Genomic DNA, 17,793 nt, shown 5'->3' with positions numbered 1-17,793 from the left:
AACGGGGTCGTGGTGTGTCAAAACAACGCAACCTGCCCCTGTGTCAGTGAACTTCAGCGAACACGTTATATATTACCTTTTTGGACGGGTTTAATGTGTTGTAAACATCAAAAAAATAAATATCAACATAAAAGTTATGGAAGCCAGAACTAAGTGATACACAAACACCATTTTGCAAAAAAGAAACGTATGCACGTAGATTAATAAATGCACGACTAACATTTAACTTGGTAACGATCCAAATTAGCCGTGCATACCTAACTATATGAGTACTCCCTCCCTGCCGTGCATAACAAACACTTTGTGTAACCCCCTCCCTGCCGTGCATACCAAACACTTTGTGTAACCCCCTCCCTGCCGTGCATACCAAACACTTTGTGTAACCCCCTCCCTGCCGTGCATACCAAACACTTTGTGTAACCCCCTCCCTGCCTTGCATACCAAACACTACGTGTAACCCCCTCCCTGCCTTGCATACCAGACAGTACGTGTAACCCACTCCCTGCCTTGCATACCAAACACTTTGTGTAACCCCCTCCCTGCCGTGCATACCAAACACTTTGTGTACCCCCTCCCTTCCGTGCATACCAAACACTTTGTGTACCCCCTCCCTGCCGTGCATACCAAACACTTTGTGTAACCCCATCCCTGCTGTGCATACCAAACACTTTGTGTAACCCCCTCCCTGCCGTGCATACCAAACACTTTGTGTAACCCCCTCCCTGCCTTGCATACCAAACACTACGTGTAACCCCCTCCCTGCCTTACATACCAGACAGTACGTGTAACCCACTCCCTGCCTTGCATACCAAACACTTTGTGTAACCCCCTCCCTGCCGTGCATACCAAACACTTTGTGTACCCCCTCCCTTCCGTGCATACCAAACACTTTGTGTACCCCCTCCCTGCTGTGCATACCAAACACTTTGTGTAACCCCATCCCTGCTGTGCATACCAAACACTTTGTGTAACCCCCTCCCTGCTGTGCATACCAAACACTTTGTGTGACCCCTCCCTGCCGCGCATACCAAACTATATGTTAACCCCCTCTCTGCCGCGCATACCAAACTATATGTTAACCCCCTCCCTGCCGTGCATACCAAACTATATGTTAACCCACTCTCTGCCGCGCATACCAAACTATATGTTAACCCCCTCCCTGCCGCGCATACCAAACTATATGTTAACCCCCTCCCTGCCGTGCATACCAAACACTACGTGTAAGCCCCTCCCTGCCGTGCATACCAAACTATATGTGTACCATCCTCCCTGTCGTGCATTCCAAACACTTTGTGTAACCCCCTCCCTGCCGTGCGTACCAAACTCTATTTGTAACCCATCCATGCCGTACATACCAAACTTTATGTGTACCCTCTCCCTGCCGTGCATACCAAACTCTATGTGTAACCCCCTCCCTGCCGTACATACCAAACTCTATGTGTAACCCCCTCCTTGCCGTGTATACCAAACTCTATGTGTACCCCCCTCCCTACCATGCATACCAAACACTTCTTGTAACCCTCTCCCTTCCTTGCATACCAGACATTTTGTGTTACCCCCTCCCTTCCTTGCATACCAGACATTTTATGTAACACCCTCCCTACTTGCATACCAGACATTTCGTGTAACCCCGTCCCTTCATTGCATACCAGACATTTCGTGTAACCCCCTCCCTTCCTTCCATACCAGACCCGACATGTAACCCACGCCGTCCATCGCATACCAGACATTTCGTGTAACCCCCTCCCTTCCTTGCATACAAGACATTTTGTGTACCCCCTTCCCTTCCTTGCATTCCAGACATTTTGTGTACCTCCCTCCCTTCCTTGCATACGAGACATTTTGTGTTACCCCCTCCCTTCCTTGCATACTAGACATTTTATGTAACACCCTCCCTACTTGCATACCAGACATTTCGTGTAACCCCCTCCCTTCCTTGCATACCAGACACGACGTGTAACCCACGCCCTCCATCGCATACCAGACATTTCGTGTAACCCCCTCCCTTCCTTGCATACCATACATTTTGTGTACCCCCCACCTTCCTTGCATTCAAGACATTTTGTGTACCCCCCTCCCTTCCTTGCATACCAGACATTTTGTGTAACCCCACCCCCTTCCTTGCATACCAGACATTTCGTGTAACCCCCTCCCTTCTTTGCATACCAGACATTTTGTGTATCCCCTCCCTTCCTTGCATTCCAGACACTTTGTGTAACCCCCTCCCTTCTTTGCATACAAGACATTTTGTGTACCCCCCTCCCGCATTCCAGACATTTCGTGTAACCCCCGCCCTCCATTGCATACCAGGCATTTCGTATAACCCCCTCCCTGCCTTGCATACCAGACAGTACGTGTAACCAACTCCCTGCCTTGCATACCAAACACTACGTGTAACCCCCTCCCTGCCTTGCATACCAAACACTTCGTGTAACCCCCTCCCTGCCTTGCATACCAAACACTACGTGTAACCCCCTCCCTGCCTTGCATACCAAACACTTCGTATAACCCCCTCCCTGCCTTGCATACCAGACAGTACGTGTAACCAACTCCCTGTCTTGCATACCAAACACTACGTGTAACCCCCTCCCTGCCTTGCATACCAAACACTTCGTATAACCCCCTCCCTGCCTTGCATACCAAACACTACGTGTAACCCCCTCCCTGCCTTGCATACCAGACAGTACGTGTAACCCACTCCCTGCCTTGCATACCAAACACTATGTGTAACCCACTCCCTGCCTTGCATACCAAACACTACGTGTAACCCACTCCCTGCCTTGCATACCAAACACTACGTGTAACCCCCTATCTTCCATGCATTCCAGACATTTTGTGTAACCCCCTCTCTTCCTTGCATACAAGACATTAAAACGCTTTTCTGGTGACCGGCATCACGTCTCTTTCCGTGTGTTAACATGTATCCATCTCCACCTGCGGTCTCGACGGATACGTTTTTACACACCGAACTCGACGTGAAACAGGTCACTAGTAAAACGTCCTATCATAATAACCCCTATGTAGTATGTCCCATGACGTGATAAGCAGCCCATGAAATGTTGTTTTTTATTATTATTTTCAGGGTCAAGACTGATTTTACTCAATACGTAATCGCGCGCGCGTGTGTGTAAAAACGTAATCGCGCGCGCGTGAGCGCGCGTGTGTGCGTGTGTGTGTGCGTGCGTGCATGCGGGCCCGCGTGCGGGCGCGTGTGTGTTTGGGTGTTGTTACAAAAATGTAGAGTATGATATATAGATGAAAACAAAGGGGAAACCAGTAGTTTTACAAACAAATGGCCAACTAAAAGATGCTGCAACGACCGGCCCATGACATTCCTGGCAAAATGCCGAATTAATGTATACATGCCAACTGAGATAAACTGCTGAATAAGACTGCTGTTTGTGTATGTAACTTATCATCCTTAAACAAGCCGGATAAAGCCACTTTCAGAATGAATGAGTGCGGAAGAGATATAAATTCCCGGTTTGCCATTGTATTATGTATATATTGTGCAAACCATCTTGATGTCCTTACTTTAAAACAACTGCAGTTATGTCAGTTAATTTGTGTGTGTTTTTTCAAACTGTATTGAGAAGGAACGCCCTTTTTATGTCTATTTGCGAGACCGCATCTAAATCTGCATGGTAGGGTGAATCTTTATTTAATTTAGCTCGACTGTGACGTAAGTTGACACCTTGCTGAATCACACTCGAGCCTAGATCTGTTTCTGAGTAGAAATCAGTACTTAAGCCCGTGTTGTGAGGTCATGATATAGTTCCCATAGTCACGTGAACTAGACAATAGAATGTAGTCATATGATTGATCTTGAAACTTCATGCAGCTTATACTTCCTTCTTCCTTCTCGTATTTGCCCTCTTCAAAATGATTGAACTACATGTTTTAGTGCTTTTTAACCTTGAATTATGTGGCCACGTAGATATTAATTATTTTTTATAAAGGCTATTTCTTTCTGTGCATATATCATATGTTGTTTTTTATCAGTAAAGTCAAATGAGTTAAGTATAATAATGCATAAAGATTAATAATTAAACATCATTCTTTATTGTGCGCCATAAGTTCATGTAGTTCTCGGAGCCTACATGAAACCTTATCATATCACCATATATCGCTTGTCGGAATTTCTTGAATTCTAGTCGTCTGCAGAATTTTCGACTGGTTTAAATTTTCAGAATATGTAAGTTTGAAATATTGGTTAGTTCAAACTCGCCGAACATATATGAATACAACGCAATCAGCAATATATAACAACACTAACAAGTCAGAGTCATATATTTGCGATAGCAACTAGTTGTACGTATTCGTTTTATCTCAGGCCACACACTATCTCGTTCCTAAGGCTTAGTTTTCTCCCACCTCAGATCAGTAGATATACAAATTTGGCCATGCTGTGAATTATATTTCCCACCTCAGATAATAAAGTAAATAAAACAAGAGGCCCAAAAGGGCCTATGCTCTACTGGCATGGCTTTTGTGGTCATATCAATCCAGAGCATGTATGTATGGGTAAAAGGCAACAGACATATAGTTTATGTTTTGTGTTTGGGTTACCTGAAAACGTAGCACGTTCAACATCTGAGCCCAGAAAGTATTGTAAGCAGATTAGTTGCATGAACTATTTTAATATGTGCCAAGTAAAAGTCATCTGACAAAAAAAAATGCTTTCAAAACTGTACTCATAGTAAAATTTTCTGTAGTTTTAAAAGTTAAAAAAAGTTGGTCAAAAGGTCAAGGGCATCCTAGGACAACATTGATCAATTTAAACAAACATTCACAATCAATTGTGCTGAGATGGATGCACGAACACACAAAAAGATTTTCAAACCTTTCCAGATTTATGTTTACCAAACCTGTGAACCCTGGGTGTGGCCAGTAATGACACCAGGTGCATAACTTAAACATTCACAACCAATTTTGTTAAGATGAATGCGCAAACTACAGAACTTAAAGCTAAAAAATGGCCTTTGGGCTTTCAACAAGAACAAGGCAGAGTAATTCACAAAATCAACTGCAAAAGCAAAAAGCAAATTGTCTCTCAAAATCCTAGACTTGCAAATTGTCTCCCTTAACTCTAGACTTGAATTTACATATACATGTAAACTTGGCTAAAAATAGAAAGCATTTCTTTAAAACTTTCATGGCCCATAATCTAGGCATTCATGGGCGGATCTGGCTGGTTTTCGAAATGAACCGAGCTCTTATGGATATCTAGATACTGTACAAGTTTCATCAAGATACAATCAAAACTGAACTCTGTATCGTGTTCACAACCAATTGTTAACACATTAGCATTTTTTATACTATCAAGGGCCATGATCTAGGCATGCATAATCTAGGCATTCATGGGCACATCTGGCTGGTTTTCGAAAGGAACCGAGCTCTAATGGATATCTAGATACTGTACAAGTTTCATCGAGATACAATCAAAACTGAACACTGTATCGTGTTCACAACCAATTGTTTACACAATAGCATTTTTTTATACTATCAAGGGCCATAATCTAGGCATGCATGGGCGGATCTGGCTGGTTTTCGATAGGAACCAAGCTCTAATGGATATCTAGAAACTGTACAAGTTTCATCAAGATAAAATCAAAACTGAAGACTGTATCGTGTTCACAAGCAATTGTTTACAGACGCACGAACGCACGACCGCACGGATGCACATACTACGTACACATTACCATCGCATAAGCTCTTCTGGCCTTTGGCCAGTAGAGCTAAAAATGGCAATGCTTGAAATTCGTAGCTTGCCCTAGGGCAAAAATAAAAAAGAACCCATATGGAACTCCTTTTTTAAATCACACAATAACCTCCCTTGTTGAGGTACGTCGTCTGTAGCATCATGGAAACCTTGTCTTGTGGCAATATTTAAAATCCAAATTAATTATTTATCGCTTCAAATGGCACCATTAATAATTTTTTACGCTCCATTCAAGACATAATGCTGCACACTCTTCTCAAATCTATTTAAAGAACGATTTAACTATTTACATAATCTGAATCACTGCACGCATATCCATGACAACCACGAATTATGACATATCTATACGCACATTATTTTCACTACACACAAACGAGTTCTAGCGGAAAACATACATTTTTACGTTATTTCGTTTAACTGAGGCGGGAGAAAAAGCATCTTTAATAACGGCTCCTGTAAGATTGTTTCATCCCAACTCTAGCACAGGGTGTTCTGCGGAAACGTAGTAAACCTCGTTTCCGCAAAACACCCTACGCTCGGGTTGGTCTTACACTCTCGGTCATGGAAGATCCTTAAAATCTTGAGGCAAATGCTTATTTATGTCGTAACCACGAGTAAGATATAATTTAGTCGTGGGAACGAGATAAGTACACGTGGTCACGAGATAAAGAAACCCACACCTCTATGCCACCGCATATACCGGCCACATGCGAATATTTTTCGTACTATAAAACACATCATTCACAATACAAATGTCCTGGAAGAACTTCAAGTAGATTAGTGGTTTATATTATGTTTGTTTTTTCACTCCTTATTAAGAGCCACTAGCAAACGGATAAGAGACAGACAATGATTCTCTAGACCTTTTGGTATCGATACTTGCAAATACAACACACTCGCCATGCAATGACAAATACTTACAAAGCAACACTTTTCGGTATAGTAATGTCACTGGGGTCAAAAGTGGTCCCACCCCACGGGTCTGAAGTTTTTCTAAATGCCTATATAGTAAAATCCTTGAAAACATTCTTTTCTTAAACCGCAAAACACAGGAGCTTATTTCGATAATAGATTGTAGTCGTCACTTTGAAAATCTTCAATTCATAGCCACGTCATAGATGGCATTAAATAATATATTCCTTTCTGCTGTGTTTTCATCTTAAATCACGATTGAAATTCATTGCGCACTTAAATTTTGCAAAATAATAAAAAATGAAACAATAATTCCACTTCACGACTAAGATCTTGAATAAAACAGACCCGTGCACCATTTTATACAACATAATTATATTTACACTGATAGAAAACATACCATGAGTATCGATGCATACATTACTCTTTTCTATATAATATATAAACTAGAGTTTGTAAGACGCGGACTGAATGAGTCATGTTTGCAATTTTCAATGAGGAAGTGTCTATGGAAAACATTTTGGCAATATAAGAACAATGATTTCCCAATGAAAATAACAATTCTCATTCAACATCAACTAAAACGTCATATAAATATATGAATAATATAACGATTAAAAAGAGAATTTAAAAAGTTATTGACTGTGTTTTTATTTTGGCTTGTCGCCGGTCGTATAAGTTCGCATAGTTAGAAATATTCACTGCCTATGATAACGATTTATAAACTCGTTGTGCTGGTAAATAAGTATGGTGGAATCTACGGGCATATTGTGGCTAATATATTTTGTGTTTGCTAAAAAATAGAGTTATTAATTACGAAATTAACTGACTGATTTCATTTTAAGTGAAATAAAATGGAGGTTCAAAGCTTAAGCCACATGATTTAAAATATACAACAAGTAATATAAGTGCCAAACACGAAATAAGTTGACTAAATTTAAATTCTACTGATATCAAAAGAAAGTTCAATGCTTAATTCACTAAAAGAAGTATACATGATGAAAATCTATCCCGAAATAATAACTAGGCGGAGTTGACCTGACAACACTGATTTTTTTTAGTGATAACGCAAGGTATAAGTCGTGATGAAAATAATCGTTTCCGTGGGATGGAGTTACTACGACTGACAAATTTGTGAAAAATATTCTCCGAACTAATCAATAATAGGATGATTCCGTCATAGTTCGGATATTTCCGGAAATGAAAAATAATAATGCGAATTCAATAAAACCAATTTAGCCGCGTCTTTGATGCTTTGCTTCTACATTGAACATTCGTCTCGTCATTGTCGTAGAATAGTTATCAGAAAATATCACTAAGAATAACACGAAATAAAACACGAAATGAATAACACAGTTTTTGTTTAAATAGTAATAAACTCATAAATACTTACAGCTTTCTAATGACCTCCTGTTCGTCCTTATCGAGAGTTTCATGAAATGATTCAGATATCCGTTAAAAACACTTAACGCGCATGAATACAGGATACTAATAACTCTCCGCGTAACAAATAACAGTGATATTTAAACGTAAATAAAGGAAATAAATACAAATAGAAAAAAACAACAACATATTTTGCTGATTTACACTTGCACCAAATATCTTTATTGACTATATTTACCATGTTCATGAAATCTAGTATTGAGAACAAATTGTTTACATGGGACTACTTTTCTGATTAATTGGGATGATTCAGCAGTCTCATAAACCGGCATTGTCGCTAGGCCAAATGAAGAAAATTATGCTTGTTCGTGATGTTTGGTCAATTTAATGGACATTGGTCAACACTTAAAGCTACGAGGTTTGTAGAGCTCAAGCCCGTAACGTATTAATCACATCGACAACCTCTTTATATTGATCAAAACGCCAACGTCTCGGTTTGCAATATAAACGTTATAAATTGTTCGGTATAATGATTATAAGGAATTAATCACCAATGCTATATTATATATAATATACATTAAAAATTCCTGATGCTAGTCAGTTTTTTACAGTCGACCAACATACAAAACTCAACCATTTGTTTTCATCATCATGAATACCCTTTAGGCCATACCAAATTGATTTCTAGGTCATCGGAAATTTTCTGAAAAAAAATGAAGCGAGCAAGCGAAAAAAAAAATTTTTTTTTTTAGTTTTCCTTCATAATTGGAGCGAGCGACAGGCGATCTGGTAAAAAAAATATATTTTTGCACCTAAACATAGTACAAATGCCACATGAACATAAAAAAGCTCATGTAAGTTTTGATGTTCAACTATTAAAGCAAGTCAATGTACATTTTGTTCGATCAATTTTCTTTAATCGTTCCATCTTTATGATTGAATGCAGTATAATAAATGCTGACTTGCAAGTAACAAAATTGACATTTTAGAATAAAAACATTTTATTCAAACAATCTGATCATCCAATTTATGCCAATTCTCCAAACATAACCCAAATATGTGCACATTTTCTTAAAAAAGGTGAATGAAAGTTGCCCAATCACCATATATGCTAAGTTTTTTAAAATGCATTTCAAGGAAATCTGCCTTTAAAAATCTGACCCCAATTTCTCGAAACAACTTAAGCTTAACAGGCTTAAGAAGCTTATTTTGTACAGCAATATTAATTATTGAATAAAACTTAGTGTTTCCTTATTATCAGACATATAACTTCTATAAACTGTATAAAAACTTTTAAAGACCTAAATATTACACAAAATATAGATGAATAAATATAGTCAGAATAGCTTGATCCTGTTATAACAGACTTATGTAGTTTTGAGAAATTGGCACCAGGAGATTAGTTAAACAATAAACACTCTTTGTAAGAAAATCATCTGAAATTCCAGTATTTTAGTCTAAAACCAAAAAGATTTAAATAAAATCACCAAAATTGGAATCATACAAATCGATAGGCTCCTGGAAAATATAGAACATTAATGACAAACTTTGAAAGAAAATCATCTTAAATTCCAGTATTTAAGTTTAAAATCCACAAAATTTGAAATGAAATCACCAAAATTGAGATAATAAAAATCCAGACTCTCCTGGAAAAAATAGAACTTGAATGAGCTGCACATTTTTAAGTCACTAAAATGTTTGAGCTAAACATATACATGTATCAATGATCTATTGTTTTAATACTTGACAAGTTTGTAAAATGTTTCACCTCTTAAAACCAAACATTTATAAAACTAAGGAGACTAGATTTTCAATAAACCTAAACATAATAATCCTGTTCAACATCAAAACTTAATCATTGACTAGAGCCTCATGACTAGAACCATTATACATAAAATGAATGCCACAGAGCATGATATGCTCACAAATGTAAAACATTGTATCAACAGATGACTAAAAACTAAGCAATGACAATAACAATACAATCTGTCAGAATTAAATTTAACTGTTGTACACAATCAAGAATGTGAAGTAATTAATTACACTGCAGTTGAGTTAAATGTTTTTACATCCTTCTCTTCTTAATGAATTTCTTTCCCCAAGTTTTTGCAACACGGCCATTTCCATGGCATAATTTACATAGTGGACGCACTTTGGAGAATTTTGTGTACATATCCTGAATGTAGACATAATTGTCATCCAATAGTTCATCTTCAGTTCCACAATAACAACATACTGGTGGCACAACTTTGCTGAAACCTGAACTGTAATACGCAATTTCAACATCTGACGTGCAGTTACTCGCCCTCAGTGTAACCAGACCTGAATCATCTGCCATGGGATCACCACAGACGTACAGATTCTCCTCTTTCATCCTTCGAAGTAAAGCATCCTGCATAAGAACAATAACAACTTAGAAAAAAGACCTGGATCTAACAGAAACCAGCAGAATAATGTCACTATATTGTCACCTGTCACAACCACATACGCCTGGTAAATCTATGCTTACCATACAAGACGACCCGGGTTCGATTACTGGCCTGGGCGCATGTGTTTTGTTGGTGGTAACCAAGCCAGAGAAGTGGGTTTTCTCCAGGTACTCTGGTTTTCCCAAAACACATCACAATCCACACTCTTGCGCAACATCGTTCCAACTTAGTGACTTAGTATATGTACTAAATCTCAATAAATAAAACTAAAAGTCAGTTGGTCACTCAGTATTAATACAGCCAGGCCCAAAAGGGGCATAACAAAAACAAGTACACATTTATAACTTTACAAATGTTGTTTTCAATTTTTTTAACAGGTATACAAAATTGTTCTTATGTAAATCCATTCCATTGAACTAACCAGTATACCGGTAAACACTTTTTTGTTACTATGGTTACCTGTTCTCTGTCTGTTTTACTTGGACTGTGCACAACCCTGGGTTTATGGCATTCGGCACACCTGACCACATCACGAGCCTTAGGAGCCTGGACATCAATATAAACACATGTAAATGACTAGTTTTCCTTCAGGCAATAAGAAACAACCATTTGGTTAAAGACAACATACAAGTATTTTGCTTAAAAAATAAAACTGTAAAACACCTTTAGAATTTAGGGAATGGAATTGCATGGTTTTATAAATACAACAGTTTTGTTTGTAAATGAAATTCATTTCTGTTATAAAGAAAAAGTGAATATTTTATACATGAGGATCTTAAACCGGTGAACTCAAAACAAGGCATGCATAAAATTTAATGCCTTTCAAACCTCAATAACTTTACAGTCAGTGATATATATTCTAACACCTGACATGATACACTTTTATGGACAAGTTTTACATTGTAGTTTTCCTTTACCGCCAAACAAATTTCTTGTCAGTTGCTACTACTGGTAAAATACCTTTAGAATTTCTCTATTCTTCTTGTCCTGTTCAACAGCTTCATCATCGAAGTCCGTGCTCCAGCCGAGGGACGGAATTTATCAACAGTCAAAGGTTTTCCGTACACCTTTACCAATAAACAAGTTAGAATTAGTCAAATACTTTCTCAGTAAAACACTTGTGACAATACAAAAACTGTTAGAATTTCAAACTTCTTCAGATAGTATAGGTACTGAAATATTGCTATTGTCTCCCATTTATTAAGGCTTTTTATGTGTCTCATTATCTACAATGCTCAAGTTTTTACTATAGTTGCTCCAAAATCAAATTCTAAGATCCTACACAATGAGCTGTGGTACATAAAACTAAAACCTTAAAAGCATGTGTAAATTTAGTCTAAAATAATAGACGTGTTATACGGGATTCTTCCAATCCGTAACGTCTAAACGGGAATGTGCAAAAAACGGGGGTGTTTTAAAAATATTGAAATTCTTTTAAGTGAAGTATTTTATGGTTGAAATTGATCATAAAGAGTTATATTCATATTTTACCATGTAAGTGAAATGTTATTTTGCACTAAACAAGCATTTCATGCATTAAAACAAGTTGTTTACCTTTCCAATAAAACGAAAGTTGACTGACACTGACAACAATTATGCGAAGGGGAACAACTCGTTACAATCGTAAGAACTCGGCCTCCTCCGACAAAGCTTCGAGAAAGACCTCGTTATACAATCGTCAGGGGTGTAGAAATTAATTCAAGTAGCAGGGAATATCCTAAAAGTAGGCGGGGGATCTGGATGTCCTCCCCCAGTTAGGGTCAAGGGGGCAACGCCCCTTGTGGGATGAATTTAAGCCTTTTTAACCAAACATTCTAGTCTTCTGGTGCATGTTTATTTTGTAACAGGGAACCTTAACATAAATGTACTATAATATGATACTGAAACTGAGTACTATCCCCCCACCACCCACCAGTGAGGGCTTACTAATTAACCAAACTACTGTCAAATTCAGATTCAGGATAATATTATAACATTCCAGACCACATGCCTTGACATTTGCTAGCTATTCCCTCCTAATAATATATGTTATTTCTTCTTTACCAATTATATACTTTCAGCCACTGAATCACTATTAACCTCTGTAAATTAAACATCTAACTTCATTTTCTGTGGTTCTAGATATTTCACCTGCAGCTAACTAATATTCCATTTTAATAACCAGAAGAAATATCTGGACACTTTGTGACATTTAAAGCTACTAAATTTCACCCAACGTACATGTAAAATTCATCAAAATAATGGATTATTTTTAGCAGTGACATCACCGCAAGCTTGTTCATTTTGTTTAGGCCTAAAAAAAATATATGTCTGTTTCCTGTAACATGCTGAAAAAAAAAGGGTCGGTAGATAGGGATTTTTTTTTTTTTTTAAATGTCAGAATGATCCAATATTCAAGTTTATTTCAGGTGAATTATTTTAATAAGAATTCAGTGTGATATATAGATTCAATCTTTCTGCCACTTATAAGCTAAAACTGCTAGCTTGACAGCCATCAAAACATAAAATACATCATCATTGTAATAAATCAAGACTAAGTGATTTTTTCACATCTATATATATATAGGTGAAGCTTGACAAAGAAACAGCATTGTTTATCAGTTATTTTTAGCCATGGTACATGTATTTCAGTTTTAGAATGCATCCTGTTGAAGGGCAAGCCATGGGTTCGACTCCCAGCGGTGGCAACATTATGTGCAATTTTGAGCATTGTCAGTATGTTCACCAGGGAAGCAGTTCATCTTTAGACTTTGCAAATATAACCCAGTGAAAGAGTGAATCAAAGAACATTTAGACATTTTATTTTTGGCAAATGTTTTAAACAAAACTTTCAAAATGCATACATTTTCTAATAATAAAACATGATATTATTGCACACTATTTTAAGATAGACTGTGTAATAATATCAAGTTGTATTACAATTAAATGTACATGACAACTATTATAAAATAAAATGCTGTTACAACAAGAACAGGCAAGAATCTCCACAAAACATATATAAATCAATACTTCGATTGATAAATGACTAGAATCAATGACTAAACCATTTAACTCTTAGAGGCTGTCAGAATTGTACAGATCTTTGGGACCAGTGTAGACCCATGGTCTACGCTGTTCACTGCTTGGACACTTAAACCTTACCTGCTGACTCGACAGCGAACAGTGTAAAACAACAGATTGGACTGAAATATGTTTAAATAGACTAGAATCAGTATCAAAAAAGCTTAGACTGACTAATAAAAAGTAATACCATTTTCTTTTTTAAACAGTAAAACAGCAAAACTAGTGCACGTACAGTACCTTAAATAGTTTCCACAACTTATTTTTTTTTAACAATTTTCAGTGTTTTAAAAAGATCTGCTGTATTAGATCCACTGTTCATTCTGTAAAAATCTCAAGCACGATAATCAATGTTTTTAACTTTCAATAGAATACCTTGTTGTTTTTTCCTTTTCTGGACTACGGGGGTTAAAACATTCCCAGAGTCAAAACTTGGTAAAATATGTTCTGACTCTGACGAACATATTATTTAGTTAATGCATCTTCGTTATGTAATCCAGTGCATCCTTGTCAAATTCCAATATGCACCAGCGATTGTTTAGTTGCAACGACAACTTTTTTACTTTAACTTTCACTTTCAGGTTTATCTTTTTTTCCGGAAGTAAACAAAAACATTTAACGTTCCTATTGCCAGTATTGCAACATCGTATTTTTCATAAATGGCAATAACATAACAGTTTTGTTATAGAACCACGGACCTATAAATCAGGTCCGTGATAGAACTAAACTATAACACTGACAACGATCTACGTAGTTCTCCTTTCACTTTCATTAAAATTGACAGGAAGTTAGCGTGCACCTGTTTATCCGTGCTTTTTAGACCATGTGGTATGAAAAATGTTTATTTTTCTGTTAACTCATTAAAAACTTATAAGAATATTTCTTAATTAACTGGAGATATAATAAAAAAAACCTAAAATAAATGAACAAAATATATCCTAGCATTGTTGTTGTTCAAAACCATTGCACTTAGCGAAAAAGCGGAAGGTATCCGTTAATTTGCATAATGGGCGGAGTTAATATTACGTCATTGAGTTTGAGTGCTGCTAATTGACAAGGTTACCGATCAGATTCCAGATCGATAATCACTTGTCACTTCGGGTGTAAATTGCTCTTGCGGGTTAAACAAACATTCAAATCATGCATTGAGGCTCCTTTCAGATGATACCGACTCTCACACCGAAATATCCCGTGTCAAAACTGATGCATAATACAAATGGATGATGCGTTGATTTCGGGTCATTTACGATTCCTGTGCGTCAAAACCCGGGAGCTCGGGTCAATTGAAAGCCCTGCAGTTTAATGTCACAGCCATTAAGGTTTTTGCCATTGTTTCAACTTGCCAAACCGGAAACGTTTGTAACTATGCAACGATTCGGACACTACCAAAATATTTAAATTTTCGTTGTCATCATAGGCCAGAGATCGCTAAAAATCTGACTTTTCGAATTTTGGGGCATAAAAAAATTGCGGTCGGCGGTAAAAAATTACGGTCGGTCGGGTTACAGGAAACAGACATTTTTTTTTTTTTAGGCCTTACACCTGGTTAACAGGCGTATATAAAATTTACTGTTGCGTAAATGGTAATAGGACTAACAGAAGGCCAGACACGCTCATGTTGCATACTTACTACGCTTTTTTGTGTCTGGAAAAAAATATTTATTTCACCCTCCATTGCTTCGCAAATCATTAATTTCAAAACATCCACAGAGGGGGATGTGACTTATAAGGTCATGTATCTAGCTAATGTTTTTGTTCTCGGAACACTGGGAAACCCAAACATAATACTTGAAAAACATCCCAGAGGGGGATGTGACAAATGACGTCACGTATCGAGCTAATGCTGTATTGTAGTTGGAACGCGCGGAAAGCAAAATAAACAATATCAACAATCAAGGTTTTAAACGGATGTAAACAGAACAGACATGACAAAAAATAACAGATTTTATTTTTGTTGATGCGGGGAAATTAGCCGGGTGGAGATGCTAAAGTAACCGGGTTATTTTACCGGCTCCCGGCCCATTTCTACACCCCTGAATCGTAACAACTCGGCCATGGCCGATATGTTCCGAGCGATTTAAAACTGTGCCCTGAAGCCTTGCAGGTGCCCTTCATGTATATATCGTTATGTTTTGACAGAATGAAATGAAGAAAAGCTGTCAAACTCATAATTATAAGTTGGATATTTATTTTTTGTGTACGGAACTAATATAAAATAACATTATCTGGTAATATTTCTAGTTTTTATGATATTTTATAGACGCTATATACCCAGAATCTAGTCTAAAATAATAGACGTGTCATACGGGATTCTTCCAATCCCTAACGTCTAAACGGGAATGTGCAAAAAACGGGGGTGTTTTAAAAATATTGAAATTGTTTTAAGTGAAGTATTTTATGGTTGAAATTGATCATAAAGAGTTATATTCATATTTTACAATGTAAGTGAAATTTTATTTTGCACTAAACAACCATTTAGTGCATTAAAACAAGTTGTTTACCTTTCCAATAAAATGAAAGTTGACTGACACAGAAAACAATTATGCGAAGGGGAACAACTCGATACAATCGTAATAACTCGACCTCCTCCGACAAAGCTTCGAGATAGACCTCGTTATACAATCGTAATAACTCGGCCATGGCCGAAATGTTCCGAGCGATTAAAAACTGTGCCCTAAAGCCTTGCAGGTGCCCTTCATGTATATACCGTTGTTTTGACAGAATGAAATGAAAAAAAGCCGTCAAACTCATAATTATAAGTTGGATATTTATTTTTTTGTGTACGGAACTAATATAAAATAACATTATCTGGTAATATTTCTTGTTTTTATGATATTTTATAGACGCTATATGCTTTAACCCGGAATCCTGATCGGAACAACTACCCACTTTTGATACTAAACAATTTGTACGTGAATGATTTGCCATATCAAAAATCTAAAAAAAATCCGTCAACGTACAATTATTTGGACTAACCCAGAATCCTGATCGGAACAACTACCCACTTTTGATACTAAACAATTTGTACGTGAAGGATTTGCCATATCAAAAATCTAAAAAAAATCCGTCAACGTACAATTATTTGGACTAGTGTAAATTAAACAAATAAACAATGCTATTTTTCTTTCTTTAACCACGAATTTTAAACTTAATGTGAAAGATTATTTTCAACAATGAAAAAATATTCCCTGTGACTATTTAAACTATTATAGAGTAATGTTTTACAAAACATTTTACCTCCTTAAATGGCAAATAATGTGCCCCACTTGCATCTGGTGTTGGCTCCGGCAAGAACGACAGCTTTTCGTACATCGTCACATTTCGTACTGGATTCTTATTGAGGTAAGCGATTCAGGGGTATAGTTTAACTTGGCAAGTGTGTTCACTTTCGTAAATATGTCAATAAATTTATCAATCTTTGCTGTTTGTACCGCAAGCCGCCTGCTCCCCACTTTTCCGGGATTTATGCACGCGATAACAATTTTCATGGAGGCTGCCATCTTTCTTTTGGATACATTCGATTGACCGATGTACGGCTAATCGATTATAGGTTACAAAGCACTAAAATGTGAAAAACGTCGGCGATTTGTGTTCGATACGACGGAAAAATGCCCGCTCCAAAAAATACATTTTGACATATTTTTAATGATGCGGGCGGAAAGCAAATTGAAAAAAATATATATTTTTTTGATATTGAAAAAAAATCGTGCGGGAAATCCGATGACCTAGAAATCAATTTGGTGTGGCCTAAGCTATTATTCGTTTGTTTGGAATTATATTTAAAATATTTCCAAAAATCTCTCGGTTTATGTTTCTTAAGTTGTTCTATTTCTTGCATTTTTAATCTGAATGCAGCATTTTTCTTCTTTTTAACAATACTTTTATACACATGCTTACATTCTACTAATAACAATCTATTTTCAAGTGATTTATCGGTATTAAATACACGTAATGATTGTAAGTAAACAGTATGCACTTCAATACATTCAGCGTCAAACTGGTCATTCTTTTTTACACAAGCATTCGAAAAGAAATAAGGTTTATTACTATAATGATAACGTTTTTAGAATAAAGGATCCGCAACAGATCGTATAAGATTCGAAAAATCATAACAGCATCGTTTACAGATTGTCTAGTGCTATCAATATTATTAACAAGAAAGACCATTGATGCAAAGCATCAAAGGGCGCCGTTTAATAGTTTATGCATTTGTTATATGTTGAAAAACAAGGAATGTCAAGACCAACAAGCATATTACAATGCATTGAACCGCATCCATGAAATTCT

General features: G+C 37.0%; 1 protein-coding gene and 1 long non-coding RNA gene across 5 annotated transcripts in view; both read right to left on the bottom strand.

The window, feature by feature from the left end:
* The window catches only part of LOC128246638 (uncharacterized), a 41,179-nt gene extending 33,105 nt beyond the window's left edge, over positions 1 to 8,074 (bottom strand). The window contains exon 1 of one of the 3 annotated variants that reach the window (XM_052964938.1): positions 8,028 to 8,074. The gene's annotated coding sequence lies outside the window, so the exon portion shown is untranslated. The remainder of the gene's footprint in view (positions 1 to 8,027) is intronic. The other 2 variants (XM_052964936.1, XM_052964937.1) reach the window with 2 other exon arrangements.
* A 161-nt stretch (positions 8,075 to 8,235) lies between these two features.
* LOC128245684 (uncharacterized) lies at positions 8,236 to 16,997 on the bottom strand. Of its 2 annotated transcripts, none has more exons than XR_008263215.1 (4): positions 16,744 to 16,997; positions 11,407 to 11,513; positions 10,906 to 10,992; positions 8,236 to 10,409 (listed from the first exon to the last, which is right to left on the bottom strand). It is a non-coding gene; the product is annotated as an uncharacterized LOC128245684 (long non-coding RNA). The 2 variants fall into 2 exon arrangements; XR_008263216.1 differs by lacking the exon at positions 16,744 to 16,997 and adding an exon at positions 12,001 to 13,683.
* Between the last annotated feature and the right edge of the window lie 796 nt (positions 16,998 to 17,793).

The sequence above is a fragment of the Mya arenaria genome, chromosome 9, assembly GCF_026914265.1.
Source record: "Mya arenaria isolate MELC-2E11 chromosome 9, ASM2691426v1".
In the NCBI taxonomy this organism is placed as follows: Eukaryota; Metazoa; Mollusca; class Bivalvia; order Myida; family Myidae; genus Mya; species Mya arenaria.
This window is presented reverse-complemented; position numbering and strand designations above follow the sequence as displayed.